At 37.7% G+C, this 12,227-nt stretch overlaps 1 protein-coding gene across 6 annotated transcripts in view; it reads left to right on the top strand.

The window, feature by feature from the left end:
• The window catches only part of PHF20 (PHD finger protein 20), a 124,445-nt gene that overhangs the window by 73,688 nt on the left and 38,530 nt on the right, over positions 1-12,227 (top strand). The gene's annotated exons all lie outside the window — the stretch shown is intronic.

Below are 12,227 nucleotides of genomic sequence, written 5' to 3'. Positions count from 1 at the left end.
CTAGAGATTTGTCAATTTTGTTAATAGTTTCAAAGAACTTTTTTGAGTATAAAAGTAGGATTTATTCAAGCAAGAAGAAAAGAGACAGAATTCCCACAGGACAAGAGAGGGAGTTTCCCAAGAACTAACCTTTTATTTTAATTTTCTCTTAAAAAATTTAATTTCTGTTTCGATTTTTGTTTTCTTTCAATCCTTTGCAAACCTTAGCTCAGTGATTTTAGGTTTTGTTCATCCTTTCTAGTAAAGAGTTTTTTTTTAAATATATATATATTTTAGTTGTAGATGAACAGAATATCTTTATTTATTTGTTTTCATGTGGTGCTGAGGATTGAACCCAGTTCCTCACACATGCAAGGCAAGTACTCTACTACTGAGCTACAACCCCAGCCCAAGAGTTTAAAATTATCAGTTTCTCAGGAAGTACTTCTGTATCCTATAGACTTTTGATATGTTGCCCCTCCCTACTTCCTTCTCTTCTTTTCTTCCCTCCGTCCTTCCTTGTACTCTAGGGATTCTGATATATATCCTTAACGTTTCACAGTTTAGAGTGAATATTGAACTGCTCTATTTAGATTTTTGTGTGGTTCTATTAACTTCCCATTTTGTTCTAGTTCCATGAATTGTATTTACATATGCTATAGAATTCTCAATGCAGTATTATAAGTTTTGCTCTAAAACAGTTATGTCTATGTGTATGTATGTATGATGTATATCTGTGTATGTGTATATGTGTGTGTGTGTGTGTGTGTGTGTGTGTGTGTATATTTTTTTTTTTTTTTTGCGGTGGTAGGGCCAGAATTAAACCCAGGAACACTACCATTGAGCTACATCCTCAATTCTTTTTATTTTTCATTTTTTTTTTGAGAGAGAGTGAGAGAGGAGAGAGAGTGAGAGAGAAAGAGAGAGAATTTTTAATGTTTATTTTTTAGTTCTTGGCGGACACAACATCTTTGTTGGTATGTGGTGCTGAGGATCGAACCCGGGCTGCACGCATGCGAGGCGAGCGCGCTACCGCTTGAGCCACATCCCCAGCCCCTTATTTTTCATTTTGAGACAGAATCTTGCCAAGTTGCTAAGGGTCTCACTAAATTTCTAAGACTGGCTTTGACATTCTGGTCCTTTTTCCTTGACCTCCCAAATCGTTGGGATTACAAGCATGTGCCACCATGCCCAGCTTTGTCAGATTTTGATATTATTTCATAGGTTACTGAATCTCTACCTACTTTTTGGTTTTTCAAGTCTATCTTGTGTTAGAGGTTGAATAATTATTTCCTTCTATTTTGCAATTCCTTTTCTTCTTTCTACTGTTGTTAAGCCCATCCAATGATTTTTTTTTTTAACTTATAGAACTTACATTTTCTTAGATCCAATTTCTCTGCTGAGATTTCTATTGTGTTTATTCATTATGAGCAAAGTTTTAATAGCTGTTTTGAAGTCTTTGTCAAATCCGACACCTAGATTTTCTTGGGGTTAATACCTATCAAATGACTATGGGCCATATTTTGCTTTTGTTTATATGCCTGATATTTTGGATTCTATTCTGGACATGTTGTGGAGTTCATTTTATGTTTGTTCCTCTAAGGAGTACTGAGTTCTTTATTTTTTTAAATGGCAGTTAACTTGGTTGAACTCAAAGTCCAAATTCTTTTTCTCTGTAATGGGCAGCAGGTGAAGTCTCTGTTCAGGTCTTTGTTCAACTGTTTGTAACTTTATTTTTATTTATTTATTTTTTTAAAGAAATCCGTAACTTTTTTTTTAAACATTTTATTTATTTAGTTAGTTAGTTGTAGGTGGACATAATGTCTTTATTTTACTTTATGTGGTGCTTAGGATCAAACCCAGTGCCTCATGCATGCTAGGCAAGCTCTCTACCTCTGAGTCACAACCCCATCCAGTTTGTAACTCTCTTTAAAAAAAAAAAAAAATAATAATGTTATACGTTTGTGGCAAATAGTCAGAACCCAGGATGGTTGAGCCTCAAATAAATAACAGTCTTTATCCTAAAAAGGGAAAAGCATATAATTTCCTTTTTTGTGTGTGTATATGTGTACTTTTTTTTTTAAGAGAGAGAGAGAGAGAGAGAGAGAGAATTTTTTTTAATATTTATTATTTTTTAGTTCTCGGCGGACACAACATCTTTGTTGGTATGTGGTGCTGAAGATCGAACCCGGGCCACACACATGCCAGGCGAGCGCGCTACCACTTGAGCCACATCCCCAGCCCCAATATGTGTCCTTTTATTTTAAAAAAATTAATTAGGGACTCTGGTTGTTGCTGTGGCTCAGCAGTAGTGCACTTGCCTAGCATACGTGAGCCACTGGGTTCCATCCTCAGTACTGCAAATGAATATATATAAAGTAAAGGTCCATTGACAACTAAAAAAATATTTTTAGAAAATTAATTAATTAGGGCTGGGGATGTAGCTCAAGCGGTAGCGCGCTCGCCTGGCATGCGTGCGGCCCGGGTTCGATCCTCAGCACCACATACCAACAAGGATGTTGTGTCCGCCGAGAACTAAAAATAAATATTAAAAAAAATCTCTCTCTCTCTCTCTCTCCTCTCTCACTCTCTCTTTAAAAAAAAAAAAAAAGAAAATTAATTAATTAATATTCTTGCCTGAGGGATTGAACCCAAGGCCTCCTGTATGCAAGGCAAGTACTCTACCATTGAGCTATCCTGGACCCTTATTTCCTTTTTCTAAAAACAGTTCTATGGCATATACTTGTAATCACAGCAACTTGGGAGGGTGAGGCAGAATTGATTTGAGGCCTGCCTTGGCAACTTAGTGAGACCCTGACTCAAAATTAAAAGTAAAAAAATCTGGAGAGGTAGCTCAGTCGTAAAGTGCTCCTGGGTTCTGTCCTCAGTACAACAAACACACACAAAAAAATATACAAATATTATATGCTATTGGCAACAAACATTATAGAGGTACTTAGATTAAAAGTGAAAGATGTCCTCTGTTTTATTCTTGTACTTTGTTCAAGTTTTTTCCCCTCTGTGCATTTACATAGGAGAGCAAATAAGATTTATTATTTTTAAGTGTAATTGAGACATGTGTAGGTTTATTGTTCAGATTTTTTTTTTTTTTTTTTAGAATTTTAATATTTATTTTTTAGTTTTCGGCGGACACAACATCTTTGTTTGTATGTGGTGCTGAGGATCAAACCCGGGCCGCACGCATGCCAGGCGAGCGCGCTACCGCTTGAGCCACATCCCCAGCCCCAGACTTATTTTTATAGCATTTCTTGGCTCTTTATTAGTAAATTTATCTTTCTTTTCTTTGTTTTTGATACGAGGATTGAGCTCAGGGCTTTAAACCACTGAGTCACATCCCTAGCCCTTTTTATTTTTTTTTGTTTTGAGACAGGGTTTTGCTAAGTTGCTTAGGGCCTTGCTAAGTTGCTAAAGCTGGCCTTGAACTTGAAATCCTCCTGCCTTCACCTCCTGAGTTTCTGGGATTTCAGGCCTATGCCAGTGAGACACTTCCTTTTTTTTTTTTTTTTTTTTAATAGTTTTTAGTTGTTGATGGATCTTTATTTTCTTTATTTATATGCAGTGCTGAGAATCGAACCCAGTGCCTCACACATGCTAGGCAAGCTCTCTACCACTGAACAACAACTGCAGCCCAAGACACTTACTTTTAAGAAAGGATTATCCTGGATACTAATAGTTGATAAATGATGAACAACATTATTGGTTGATTTTAACCAGCTTCATTGTTTCTAGATCCAACTCTTTTTCCAAATGGAGTTTAAAGTACATCCTAATTATTGGTGTAGTAATTTTTTCCCAAGAATTCTGTTGGATTGGCAGTTTTAAAAAATATATCAAATATTAAATAGAGAATATTTTGAAAATTATTGCAAAAAAGGATTTTAGTATGTTTTCTAAGGCTAAATCACAGTTATTCATTGATGTTCTTCACTGAAAAATATAATAATGCATGAACATATGATCATCCCATGGTGCATGTTGGCTTAGTATGCTCATCTTTTTCCCTGCACTGGAGATTGAATCCAGGGGTTCACTGAGCCACATCCCCAGTGCCTTCCTGCCCCCCCACCCCCTTTATTTTGGAGATAGGGTCTCACTAAGTTGCTGAGAATGGCCTTGAACTTGTTATCCTTGCATCTTAGCCTCCTCAGTAACTGGCATGTGCCACTGCATCCAGATATGTTCATCTGTTTTGAATCACCAGGAGAAAACAATGGAAGATTCTGCTTAATGTTGATAATTAAATGCAATTTGATTTTTCTTAGGCAAATATTCATTCAGGAAGACCAATTTCTATTTTTTTAAAAATATTTTTATTAGTTATTGATGGACCTTTATTTATTTATTTGTTTATATGTGGTGCTGAGACTTGAACCCAGGGCTTTACACATGTGAGGCAAGCGCTCTACCACTGAGTCACAATCCCAGCTCTGCATACTTGTTTTTTTTAAATTTTTTTTTTAGTTGTAGATGGACACAATACCTTTATTTTATTATTTTATTTATTTATGTGGTGCTGAGGATAGAACCCAGTGCCCCACACGTGCAAGGCAAGCAGGCTACCACCCAGCCCCTGCATACTTGTTTTTAATAAATTTTCACAAGTTGTAGTCTCTGACTTAAGGCAGTTAGACCCCTATTAAAACAACTAATTTTTCTTTTTCCTTCTATATATTTCAGTATATGCAAGGAAAAATTAAAACCAAGCAAAAGAGAGTGAAAAGATCTCCCTTATATAGCCTCACTTATTTATTTATCTCTTCACATATTATGGTACTGAAAATTGAACCCAGGGGTACTCTACCACTAAGCTACATCCCCAGTTTTTATTTTTTATTTTTTTTAATATATATTTTTTATAATTTTATTTTTTTATGTGGTGCTGAGGATCAAATCTAGTGCCTCACCTGTGATAGGCAAGTGCTCTACCACTGAGCTACAGCCTCAGCCTCCCAATTGTTATTTTGAGACATGGCCTTGATGAATTGCCCAGATGTCCTTGAACTCATGATCATCCTGCCTCAGCAGTTGTTGGGATTACTAGCATGTGCCATATACCCAGTTATTGTCCTCTTTTCTTGAAGAAAACATGTTACTAGTTGGTGTTTGGTTCCATTCTTTTAGATATAGTCTGTGCATTTAAACCGTACATAACACATGGCTTTTTTTTAAAAAAAATAATGGGATCATATTATTATATTATTCAGCGGCTTGCCATTTTCATATACAGTATTTTCCCATGTCAGTTCCTATCTTTTTTCACAGTGACATGATTTATTTCATTATATGGTTGTTCTGTAGTTTATGTAACTAGTCTCTGCTTAAAGTCATTCAAGTTATTTCTAAGTTTTCACTGTTAATTAATTCTCCCTGTTTTAGTTCAATCTTTTTTTTTTTTTTTTTTTTTTTTTTTTGGTACTGGGGCTTGAACTCGGAGGCACTCAACCACTGAGCCCCATCCCCAGCCCTATTTTGAGACAGGGTTTCACTAAGTTGCTTAGTGCCTCTCTTTTGCTGAGCCTGGCTTTGAACTCGAAATCTGCCTGATTTAGCCTCCCCAGCCGCTGGGATTATAGGCATGTGTCACTGCACCTGGCTTCTCCTTGTTTTATAGACAAAGAGCCTGATATGTGGCAAAAAGGAATGACCTAGCCAGAGTTGCACACTTTCCACTGATTGGTAATGCTAAGCCTCTAATTCCTATCTTCTGTCCGTGTGTCTCATTCCATCTGATGGGTGGTATGTACATCAAGTGGAGTTGCTGCCTTTAGAGACTTTACACATGTAATCCCACGAGTGCTTGATGGAGCAGTGTGTACATTTAGACCGGGAGGCAGAGAGGGCAGCTAGGTTTGAAAGGTAGTGTGTGCTGCACATTATGTAGTGTACTTCAGGACAGGCTGCCATCTTCAGAATTCTTTAATTTGAAGGGGAAATGTATTGATTTAGGAGATGAATGATGTTTCTTGTGGAAGAAGAGCTTGGTGGTAAATAGAGGAGGATCCAGAAAGATTGCTGTAGAGAGGCTGTTGCTGAGAATCATTTACCAGGAATGTATTATGTAAGTGAGCAGGAAATGAGTCGGGATCTTTACTAGAACATCCCAGGGACCTTAGTCACTGCCCCAAGCTGCTGCTAAAACATTGATGTTTTCAAACTGAGATGGAGTCACTTGCTGAGAAATTGGTTGAAGGAGGCTTTTGCGCAGCCAGAGGAGGAGCTCTCAGTGGAGGCAACAGATCTACTCCAGAGCTGCAGAGAGGCTGCTGGCTGCTCCAAACCCAGATCTGACACATGGGGCAGCTCTGCCATCTTGTGGAATGAATGCTTAGTAAATTTTATTTTATTTTTAGTTGGGGACCAAATGCATTCTTGGGGAGAGCATTGAAATGTTCACCAGAACTGTGGGTTGTAGGATTGCTTTCCTTCCATCCAGCTATTTTGTGACCTCAAAAGTATTTTTGTTTTTCTTTCTTCTTCTTTATTTTTGCAGTGGGGTACTGGGGATTGAACTCAAGGGCACTCCACCACTGAGCCACATTCCCAGCCCTATTTTTTATTTTTATTTTTTTTATAGACAGGGTCTCACTGAGTTGTTTAGTGTCTTACTTTTGCTAAGGCTAACTTAGAACTTGCAATCTTCCTGCCTCAGCCTCCTGAGCCACTGGGATTACCAGCTCAAAGTATTTTCTTGTTTTAAACCTTTATTTAATTAATTTATTTATTTATGTGGTGCTAAGGATTGAACCCAGGACCTCACACATGCTAGGCGATCACTCTACCACTGAGCCACAACCCCAGCCCCTCAAAATATTTTCTTAAGTCTATACATGCGTGCGTGCACATACACATGCACACACACACAGTGTATAGTATATGTGGTATTCATTTAGTGTACATATGGATATTTACATAGAATTTGGAGATATAGACATCTACGCACCTATATACACATGAACATATATTTTATACATATGTGCACACATATTTTGTACGTGTACATTTTATATATATATGTACATATATGAATATATATCCACATGTGTATACAAACACACAGAGACACCAGTAAAAGAGACAAAGAGATATGGCATCCTGACAGAATTCACTTGAAAAGGGTATGGATATATATGGATACACATATACACGTAAACTTTGATTATAGTATCATCTGATTTAAGTTTTCCACTGTAAAACTTTTATTTTCCCCTTTATAGTGAATTTCTTGTGAGAAGATACCTTAAGTGTAAGTAAATATCTTGTTTCTTTACCAAACTTTCAGCCACTATTTTTATATCCACTGATACTTCTTGCTTGAAGCAGTTGTTACTCAGGTGGTTGTTTTTTTTTTTTTTTTAATATTTTTTAGTTTTTGGCGGACACAACATTTTTGTTTGTATGTGGTGCTGAGGATCGAACCCGGGCCGCACACATGCCAGGCAAGCGCGCTACCACTTGAGCCACATCTCCAGCCCCTGTTTTTTTTTTTTTTTTAAGAGAGAGAGGAGAGAGAGAGAGAATTTTATTATTTATTTTTTTTTGTTATTGGCGGACACAACATCTTTGTTTGTATGTGGTACTGAGGATCGAACCCAGACCGCATGCATGCCAGGCGAGTGCGCTTCTGCTTGAGCCACATCCCCAGCCCATTCAGGTGGTTGTTAAATGGTGATTTCTGCCTCTCGTCATTTCTTCTATATTTATTAAATTATATTCTGTCATACTAAGGAACTTTCCTTTCTTTTCCCATTTTTTCTCTCCTTATTTATGTCTGCATGGGCTCATTGATTCTTTTGTTTTATGGGTTATAATCTGTTCCTATCATTATTTTTTAAGATATCTATTTGGTTCCAGATTTGGCCAGTGGGAGCCCTTCAAATGGGTTTCTATTTCTTTTGTCATTCTCTGAGCACTTCCTTATTTTCTGGCATATTAATATGTTCCAAGCTTATCTAATACTTACCTGACTCTGCATTTACCCTATTCTCTCAGAAGTTCTGATTACTTTCAGTGGAGAATAGTATTTAAGAACCCAGGTTATCTGGGTGCAAGGTTTGTTCATTGCTCCTGGAATATGCAGAGAAAATGTAGAAATTCTTTACCAACTACCCTATTTTCTTGAACCCGTCTCCAAAAGTAACTACTGTCGGTAGTTTAATTTCTATTCTGTTTTCTTTCCAGTGCCTTCTCTTTTTTTCTACTTTTTAGTACTGGGGATTGAATCTAGGGGCACTGTACTACTGAGCTACATCCCGGCCTATTTTAAATTTTGAGATAGACTCTGACTAAATTGCTGAAGCTAGCCTCAAACTTGTGATCCTCCTTCCTCAGTCTCCCCAATAACTGGGATTATAGGTGTACATGACTCCATTGTGCTTCAGTGCATTTTTATTTTATTTTATTTTTTGGTGAATTGGAAGATTATGTTCTTTTTAAAAATTTTATTGGTTCTTTTCAGTTATATATGACAGTAAAATCTGTTTTGAGATAATTATTCAAGCATGGAATATATCTTATTCTAATTAGGATCCCAATCTTGTGGATGTACTTGAGTTGAGATTCACTGTACAAGGATCTTATTTTTGTTTATTCACCTCTAATCATAAATGGGTCATTCTGTACATACTGGTAACTTCTGTTTTCACATATTAATATACCTTGGTTGTTGTATCAGTTGATACAGGCCACTTCTATCTATCTATCTATCTATCTATCTATCTATCTATCTATTTTTAAAGGGTTCGTTAGAATTACATAATACAGGTTAGGTGTGGTTGAGCATGCCTATTATTCCAGCAACTTGGAGACTGAGGCAGTAGGATGATAAGTTTGAGGCCTCAGCAATTTAACATGATCCTCAGAAACTTAGCAAGACCTGTCTCAAAATAGAAAACTAAAAGAAATAAGGATTTTTTTTTAGAGAGAGAGAGAGAGAGAGAGAGAGAGAGAGAGAGAATTTTAATATTTATTTATTTTTTAGTTTTCGGTGGACACAACATCTTTGTTTGTATGTGGTGCTGAGGATCGAACCCGGGCCACACGCAGGCCAGGCGAGCGTGCTACCGCTTGAGCCACATCCCCAGCCCAGAAATAAGGATTTAATTCAATGGTAAAATGCCCCTGGATTCAACCTCAGTGACCCCCCCCCCCCTAAATTTTTTTTTTTTCACATAATGCAGAGTTGCTGTAATTTGTTTAACTGCTCCTCCACTTGTGGAAATTTTGATTAATTTTCTATTCTGAGCATTTGACCAGGCTTATGAATATTTAAATCTGTTTGTGTTTTCCTTTGATTTTTTTTGTTTTTTTGTTGCTTTGGAGCTAAGAAAATTATTTCTTTGCAGACTTGAAAAATATGTTCGTCATTATAATATTTGAGGTATTTGTCAAAAGGTATTAAACTGCTAGACCATGTGGTGTCATTGCTGACAAGAAAAAAAACTATATGTGACCTGGTGCTGAGGTAGCACAAGATAATGAGAAGTGGCTCTTTTCCTTTGGCTGGAGAAGCAACAGATAGCAGGATCCAGGAGCAGATGCTAAGTGCTAATGATGAAGCCCAGCAGATTGTCATTTGTGCCAGGAGTGAATGGCATGTGGTCTTCGAGAGCCAGGGCCATCTGGACGCTTTCCTGTTTGTGGAGAGAGCTGGGTCTGGATGGAAGTGAAGACTGGCTGAGCCAGGGAGAAATGGCAGGGAGAGGACATAGGACAAGTGACGTATGAGCTATGAGAGTATGAAGCAGTCACTGTGGCCAGTAGTTGGCTGAGTAGGAACTGAGACATTACTTTGAAATAATAATAGATGAGATTGAGAGCAGAATGACACTTAGGTTGACGTGGACAAGGAATATGGCCAAACTGATACCATCATAAGCCATCTAATTGTGAAGTTCTGAGATAATTAATGGCAGTGGGCATTCAATAAAAGGATTATGCAGGACTTTTACAGAAAGCATATTTTAAAGCTTTTATTTTTGTTTTAAGTATAAAATAATGTATGCTATTATAAAAGAAAGAGTATGAAGAATCACCCAGATATATAGAAAATGAGTGGGCTGCTGATCTCATTATTATCTATTACTGTGTAACATTTATTACTATATACATAGTGGACTAAAACAATTTCTATAGCAGCATGGTCCTGTGCACTTTATCAAAGGGTTGACTTTTGCTGCATCCTTACCTGAAAACCTACTCCGGGGGAAGGATCTGGACTTGTATGGTTGTTGGCAGCATTCACTTCCTTGCAGGCTGGCAGACCAAGGGCCTCAGTTTTTTTGCTGGGGACACTTTCAGATCTTACCTTGGGTTCCTCTCTGTAGAGCAGCTGACAACCTAACTTGTTTCCTTAAGCCAGCAAAGGAGAATGTCTACTAGTAAGGCAGATATTATAGTCTTTTGTAACATAATTATGTAAGTGACATACTGTCACTTTTGTCATATTCTATTAGAAGTTATGGGGTGCTGCCCATAATTTAGTTGGGTAAGGGAATTACATGGAAATATGAATACCAAGAGGTGAGGATTATTAGATTCATCTTAGAGTCTGTTACTCATTTCTCCAGGAAAAAAAAGACATTCCTTAGAGTTATCTTTATTAAAAGCTAAATCTGTGGACCGTTTTTCTCTCCACTTACCAGTGTATAGTAGGAATTTAGGAGCTGCAAAAACAAAGGGTGACTCTTAGTATTTTGAGCCCTGGAATTTTGATGTCCAGGAGAGAGCTCTGTGCTCTCTTGTTTCATCCCAACAAAAATCTGTTAAACATGCAGAAGAGGTTAGGAGAGCAGTGCAACCTATAATTCCAGCAAACTTATGAGGCTATGGCAAGAGGATCACAAGTTTGAGGCAAGTGCTCTGGCAGTCAGCTAAATTCCCAACCCTTTTCAACAACTTTGATAAAGAATACATAGGTTGAAGCCAGGTGCTGTGACTCATGCCTATAATTCCAGCCCTTGGGAGGCTGAGGCAGGAGGATTGTGAGTTCAAGGCCAACCTCAGCAGTTCAGTGAGGCCCTAAGCAACTCAGTGTGACCCTGTTTCTAAATAAAATACAAAAAAGGGCTGAGAAGGAGCTGGGGTTATAGCTCAGTGGTAGAGTGCTCACCTACCGTATGTGAGGCACTGGGTTCGATCCTCAGCACCACATATAAATAAATAAATAAAAAGTCATTGTGTCCATTTACAAGTAAAGAAATATTTTAAAAAATGGGGGGGGGGGGAGGCTGAGGATGTGGCTAAGTGTGGTTAAGCACCATTGGGTTTAATCCCTGGTGCCAAAGGAGAAAAAAAAAAGAATACATAGGTTGATTGGCAGGGCACAGTAGCGGCAGATGCTTGTAGCCCACCGATTCAGGGGACTGAGGCAGGAAGATTGTGGCCAACCTGGGCAATTTATTGAGACCTTCAGCAACTTAGCAAGAAACTATCTCAAAATTAAAAAAAATTAAAAAGGACAAGGGATATAGCTCAGGGATAAGGTGCTCCTAGGTTGAATCCCAGTATCAAAACAAGAGAGAAAAAAAGGAAAGAAAAACCAAAAACAAAAAAATAGATTTACAGAAACAAGTTAGAAAATTTTTAGACTAAAATTATCAGATGGAGTTTATTAGGGATAAATATAATTTCTGGTAGATTGCTTCATAAAACTGGGAAAAGTGAAAATGAATTTTTTTTTTGTGGGGGGAACCAGCGATTGAACCCCAGGATGCTTAACCACTGAGCCACATCCCAATTCCTTTTTAAAATTTTGAGACCTGGTCTCGCTAAATTGCTTAGGACTTTGCTAGGTTGCTGAGAATGGCTTTGAACTTGCAATTCCTGTCTTTGCCTCTCAAGTACCTGAATTATAGGCATGCACCACTGTACCTAGCTGCACTTTATCTTTTTTTAAAATTTTTTAAAAATAATTTTTAGTTGTCAATGGACCTTTATTTTATTTATTTTTATGCAGTGCTGAGAATTGAACCCAGTGGCTTGCCCATGCTAGGCAGGTGCTCTACCACTGAGTCACCCCAGCCCCTGCACTTTATCTTTTTAAAAGACAAAACAAGAGAGTTTGGTGAGCCAAGCTTGGAACTGTCCTACCTCTTATAATGAGACTATTAAAAAATTGGACTTTGAGTATTGCTCAGTGGTAGAATGCTTGCCCAGCACACACAAGACCCTGTGTTCAATCTCTAGAATTGCAAAAACATGACCTGTCTCCAGTCATGTTCCAGAAACAA

Source organism: Spermophilus citellus, assembly GCF_964194105.1.
Source record: "Spermophilus citellus genome assembly, chromosome: 4".
NCBI classification, from domain to species: domain Eukaryota; kingdom Metazoa; phylum Chordata; class Mammalia; order Rodentia; family Sciuridae; genus Spermophilus; species Spermophilus citellus.
This window is presented reverse-complemented; position numbering and strand designations above follow the sequence as displayed.